Below are 6,517 nucleotides of genomic sequence, written 5' to 3'. Positions count from 1 at the left end.
GCAGTGATTTGGTAGGAGACTGTTCCTTTTTTTCTATGCATTTAATATTTTTGATCCAAATTAGAAACCAGAAAACGTCATTCAATTACCTCTACGAAAAAAAATAATCCTGGCCATGATGGTTAGGCTTCTCAATTATCCCTTCTAAAAAAATATCCTCCAAGCCATAGTCTCCTCAATTATTCCTTCTAAAAATATCCTCCTAGCCATGATGGTTAGCCTCCTCAATGATCACATCTAAAAAATATCTTCCAAGCCGTGATGCTTTGTCTGTTCAATAATCTCGTCTAAAAAAAATTCCTCCAAGCCATGATGATTACTATCCTAAAATATTATCCATTCTAAAAAAAAATAGCTTCCAAGCCGTGATGGTTTGTGCGTTCAATAATTTCTTCTAAAAAAAATTCTCCCATTCATAATAGTTAGTTTCCTCAATTATCCCTTCTTAACAAATATCCTCCAAGCCATGATGGTTAGTCTCCTTAATTATCCCTTCTAAAACAATATCCTCCAAGCCACAATGGTTTTTATTTCAATAATCCCTTCCAAAAAATTCCTCCTAGCCATGATGTTTAGTCTCCTCAATTTTCCCTTCTAAAATATCCTCCTAGCCGTGGTGATTAGTCTCCTCAATTATCCCTTCTAAAATATATCATCCAAGCCATGATGGTTTTCATTTCAATAATCTCTATCAAAAAAAATCCTCCTTGCAGTGATGATTAGTCGCCACAATAATTATCCCTTTAGGAAAGATCCTCCTATCCATGATGGTTAGTCTCCTTAATAATTATCACATCTAAAACATATCCTCCTTGCCAGGATGATGTCTCCTCAATTATCCCTTCTAAAAAATATCCTCCTAGCCATGATGGTTAGTCTCCTCAATTATCCCTTCTCAATATATCCTCCAAGCCATGATGGTTAGTCTCCTCAATTATCCCTTCTAAAAAAAATATCCTCCAAGCCATGATGGTTTTCATTTCAATAATCCCTTCTAAAAAGATACCTGCTTGTCATGAGTGTGAGTCTCCGCAATTATCCCTTCTAGAAAATATCCTCCAAGCCATGACACGGCAGTTCCACATGCATAGCGCGTACACACAAAAAGGTTCTGGAATGCGTTAGTGCTGTATTTGTGAACTCCAATGATGCCGGTGACGTCACACAACATGGCGCCGTCCACATACAAAAAAAACATCGATGTTTCGTCCCAAATAATGTCACAATTAGACACTTTAGAAATATGTTTTATTATCATAAATGAGAGGCAATGACGGGATATGATGTTTTCTTTAGGAATAAATGAGAAAGGGGTATAATTTATATGCTAAGGTGTGTTTTAGGGGAATTTTCGCCAACATTTTTGCAATGCGGGATGAATTTATTCGCGTATCGAAGACTTTTAAAAGCCTTCAATAAAAGCGAAACGCAGTTTTTCAGAAGAAATATTTATGTTGATACCATTATTCAGTTATGAAAATAGCCAAATCATACTTTTTCTTGGTCGGGTCGACATTTTAAAATAAAATATAGACGTTGAAAGTCAGACTACAATTCCAAAGCTTCGCTGAGAATTCGGGCTGCTGCATCGCTGGTTTACGATCTAGTATCCCACTAATACATGCAAACTGGCGCGCGGGTACCAACTGGCCTAGCGCCGCGTGTGTTGTGTACACAAAAGCGCCGTACAACATGTACACATGTACATGTACATTGTACATGTGTACGTACGTAAAACCATCGCATTCGGGACGATCGCAAGACATTGAAAAAAAAATGCATAAAATGCAAAACAGATTACATAGAAATAAAGAACCATCTATATCTGTCTTTAGAAGAAAACACTCACTGTGGACTAAATAAACACACAATCCGAAATTCACAAATGTTTAGTGTACAGTGAGTGAGTGTTGTACAGCATATTAAAGCAGCACAATCCAAAACCAAGCATGAATTTGCCATCAGTATAGCTAGACACTCTTTCCTCTTAATTTTCTGGGGGAAGCTGCTGACAATTAATTGGATCTATAGCTTAAACAAAACAATAACAAATAGGTTTTTGTTTGGCAATAAACGCATTCTTTATTTCACAACCAATCCATATCATTTTTAAAAAAAAGTTTCATTTACAGAAGTGAAACTTCACAACAGCCATATTTTACAAGTAAATAAAGTGCACATGTAATGCAGGCATGAACTCAACTAGTGAAATCAAGTTTGGCAAGTTATAAAACTATGAAAAGTCTGAAAAATTAAGTAGGGTAGTTGCAGTTGATTCAAGAAAGTGATTCAAAAATTCAACTTTATGAAAGGGCAAATGGATTTAAGCATACCCTCACACCTGAAGACAGTAAAGGTTTTTTTATATTTATTTATTATTAATATTTTGTTGGAGAAAGGAGCTTGCAGTTCAACTGCACTATGTCATAAGTGGTGGTGATGGCAATTTCAGGTTTCAAATTTTCGCTTCATTAAAATTTCACATACGTACGTGTACACGTACCTGGATGACCTGCCCCCCCAGATTTACAAAGCACTACATCGCTTCACAATTTGATGCAAACACAGTCCACTGTGAAGTTCTTTTCCAGTGTGAATGCATCATACATCGTCAATTTTGTTAAATATTTTAGAAAAGTTTTCACAAGTACAATCGACGACTCTTTGTTGACTTTTCGACGACTACTGTTCTTTGAATAAATACATAACATGAAAATACATGAACATCTACATGTAGTCACCTTTTGTACTTTGAATACACTACGACGTGTCGCACTTACAGCATATTTTGTAAAATGAATCACAGGATGCGTCATCCTAGGGATACAACGATGCATCGTAGGTTACAATAAGTTTCATGAAATCAGGTACAGATTGTCATCGTCACTACGAACGACACTCTCGCACCCGTGTGTGCGCTGTACGCGCGCGTGTTTACAGAACCGGGATATTTTGGGTTTTACGAACTGATATCCGCCACAGTGCGGCACTTTTAGAGCGCACCCCGTACATTTTTGTTTTCACGAACTGACACCCAAGCATGATGCGGCAATATCCGTGTACTTGTGCGATTATACATGTACAAATTTTGCATTAAAAAGCGATTTAATTGGTAAAATTAAGATCAGTGTCAGTTCGTGAAACCGAAAATGCATGGGTGCGCTCTAAAAGTGTTGCACTGTGGGGGATGTCAGTTTGTGAAACCCAAAATATCCCGAATCTGTAAATACTCAAGTGTGCGCAAGTGTCAGTTTGTGGTGACATTGACAAGATATATACCATCTGAAATGGCAATAAGGACAAAACAGAAACTGTCCTGATCAAAGATTACCTCCAGTTATCTCCTAAATTCCCAAACTATCTCAATTCTCTCAAACCCCCCCCGCCCCCGGCAGTAAGATATTCATTATGAAATGTTTACGTCAACTATGTTATTCAAGCATATGGGACAGGGAGGCAGCGAACAGACTACACCTACCACTCCCAATTCAGATCACACTAAAAGTATTTGTACATGTACTCCACACCATGGACTATTTAGAAAGGTTCAGAGTGGGGGTTGGGCTGTTTGAATGAACATGGCCATGTCATGGCATGGTCAGGAACTGATACGGAGTTCAATTGCAATGGGTGGGTAGTACAGATCAGATGCGGAGGAATCCAAAGCTCGTCCATTATACGAGGCCATGCATGTCGTTGCCATCTTCAATCCAGAAATAGGAGGAAACTCTTCAAAACCTGAAAGCACAACAAGAATATAACAAATGGAACAAAGTCAAAGGGATACTTTGAGATGCATGGTGGCAGCAAATACACCAGTCCTTTTCTGGTGTTGACGTCAATTTGAACATGTGCACATTAGGTTAAATGTGACGTAAAAAAAATGAAAAGGACAGGTAAAAGGAAGCGTCTCAAAAGTCTCTGTTGAAAATTATTGCCAGGTTATTTTCAAGATTGTTGTCTGTGCCTTTGCTGGGATTTTTCTTGCATTGAATATGAGTGTTAAAAACTATAGAAAATAAGAAAGTTTCATATTTTATCTTTTTCTATAGGCACAGACATACATGTACAATGTACATGTAAACATGTACTTGTACATGATGTATGTACATGCATGTACATACATGCCATGATCGATTTCTAAGTAAAATAATATCAAGATGCTCACCGATGAAAATTGTCAAATTTTCTGAAGGTATCCTTCGTCAGGGCAGGGTACGTCATCTGCGTGTCATGGTGGAATGCCGTACACTCCGCATAAGAAGAACTGTAGGCAAACCTCCTCCACAGCGTCCGAGAGACAACCAATAGGTCTAGATGGCAAATTAAAGTACACATTCAAGTTCATGTACAGTTACGTGACGTTTGTGTTTGTACACAACAAGAACAAGAGCATGCATTACATGGGTTTCGAGTAAACTCCGTACCCAACAACCACTGTTACCGACTCGGTCCCTAACAGACGGGTCTGACCGTCTGAGACAGCATGGCCAACTCAGTTCCACTTCCAGGTCAACTTGGTCCCAGGTACAAATGTATAAAAGTCGGTCCAATGTCAACTAAGGGGGTAAGTCTCAAGTCATTTTTTTAGTCCCAGGTCAAATTTGAAATTAATGGAAAAAATATTCTACAATTTGTAGAATATTTTTTCCATTAATTTCAAATTACAAAAAAAAAAGTACAATTATATGACTGAGTGAGGGCAAAAAAGAAATAGCCTATGTATTGACGGCCCTGGCAATGTAACCTACATGTCATTGCATGTAGTGTAGGGCCTACATGTCAAATCCTTTGTTTACGCATTTAGAACATACATGTACAGTACACAGTTTCCTTGAGAAGTTTTCAAGAACAATGTCAGGCTCCTGCCTGCAAAGAATGACCTCCATTCCTCCATCATCATTCATGTTCCTGCATGATGCATGCCATTGCCAGCAAATCCTGACCACGCTGACTAAAATTTACATGAAATTTAAAAATCATAATGAAATTGGAGGATTCAGGACTGTTACTGTTAGGATTAAGGAATGCATTGTGATTATTTATTACGAATACGATTTTTCTGGGTAATTGCAACTAGCAAGGCACACTGGGCAGAAATATTTCTTAGATGAAAGTCTTCTACATACACGAGTCGTTGCGTCGTCCAAAAGTGCGTGCTGTGGGATAGCTCAAGGCGCCTACGCTACGACTGTTTCATGTACAACATTACTGTAATAACTTCCTGTCATGGCGCGGCGTACGTACACAAAATCCTTGTGTCGCAGGCTAAAAACAAGGAGAAACTACAAAAACTACATCTTCTGAGCGGAGTAAATACATAATCTATAGGCTTACCTTTGAGATTTCCGTCTGAATCTCCGAAATCATGCCAAAACATGGCCACGAAGGTCCCTACTCGTCACGCCATGACACTGCATGTACACTTCGTACGTTGCGACTTGACGAATTCCTGTTTTATTCACCCTCAATATTGGCTAAAATCTCACGAAAGCATGTCGACCCAAACCTTTCGTCCATATCAACGTGAACCTAGATAACTGAATACAGGTCAACTCGTACGCGAACCAACTCGTACGCGACCAACTCGTACGCGGGTCAATTCGTACGCGAACCGACTTCATTGATGGTTTGTAAAGCCTTATTTGGTAATCTGTTGCATATTCATTTTAATAAACCAATCAATTTTTATATCTTTTGCGGGGTATTTAAATCCACCAACGAAACAAAGGGATCGCTAGCGCTGTGCGTAAGGTTTATTTACATCGCGCTAGGTTGTCACGTGGTATTACCACTAACTCAATCTCGCCAACAGAGGGCGTACTTTTTTTATGCGTGAAACTGCCGGTGTAGCGTGAATATCCGACTCCATGAAATGTGGACTCATTGGTAGTACTGCGCACGCGTGAGTACGATACTATGCTATTTTTAGGATCGTTTCGTGAGAGTGACCTGTCACGTGCGAGGGATCAACCAATAATAGGGAAATAGGGGTCCGATTTTCATAGGAGTCGGATTTTCATGTGACACCGTGATGATGGTTAGTCACTTCAATTATCTCTTCTAAAAATACCCTCCAAGCCATGATGGTTTTCATTTCAATAATCCCTTCTTAAAATATCCTCCTAGCCGTGATGATAAGTCACCTCAATTATCCCGTTAAAAAAAACCCTCCTAGCCGTGGTGATTAGCCTCCTCAATCATCCCTTTTAACCCTGAAGGGGCCGGGTTATTTTGACCATCTCTCAGCCGGGGGGGGGGGGGGGGGCCGGATTCGGCCCCCCCCCCCTAAGATCTCGGCCATCGAGTGACGAACAATTTTGAAACTCAATACATGCATAGAGCAACTCTTCCTTGATATACCCAAGAAATTTCATGACTATAGGTCAAAGGGGTTTGGAATTATGGCTAACTAATTATTCATATGTACGAATGGCAATTCTGCTCTGTGTACACGCAACCGGCAACCCGTGGTCCGATTTTTATGTTTTTGGTATCAAAAGATGCGCAAAGCTCG

The 6,517-nt window shown here is 39.4% G+C and overlaps 1 long non-coding RNA gene across 1 annotated transcript; it reads right to left on the bottom strand.

The window, feature by feature from the left end:
* Positions 1-2,750: 2,750 nt before the first annotated feature.
* Positions 2,751-5,782, bottom strand: LOC119739167. The gene is made up of 3 exons (XR_005272541.1): positions 5,338-5,782; positions 4,169-4,313; positions 2,751-3,738 (listed from the first exon to the last, which is right to left on the bottom strand). It is a non-coding gene; the product is annotated as an uncharacterized LOC119739167 (long non-coding RNA).
* Positions 5,783-6,517: the final 735 nt, after the last annotated feature.

This window comes from Patiria miniata, unplaced genomic scaffold, assembly GCF_015706575.1.
Source record: "Patiria miniata isolate m_02_andy unplaced genomic scaffold, ASM1570657v1 HiC_scaffold_10, whole genome shotgun sequence".
NCBI lineage: Eukaryota > Metazoa > Echinodermata > Asteroidea > Valvatida > Asterinidae > Patiria > Patiria miniata.
The sequence above is the reverse complement of the archived record's forward strand: the minus strand, read 5'-3'. Positions and strand labels throughout refer to the sequence as shown.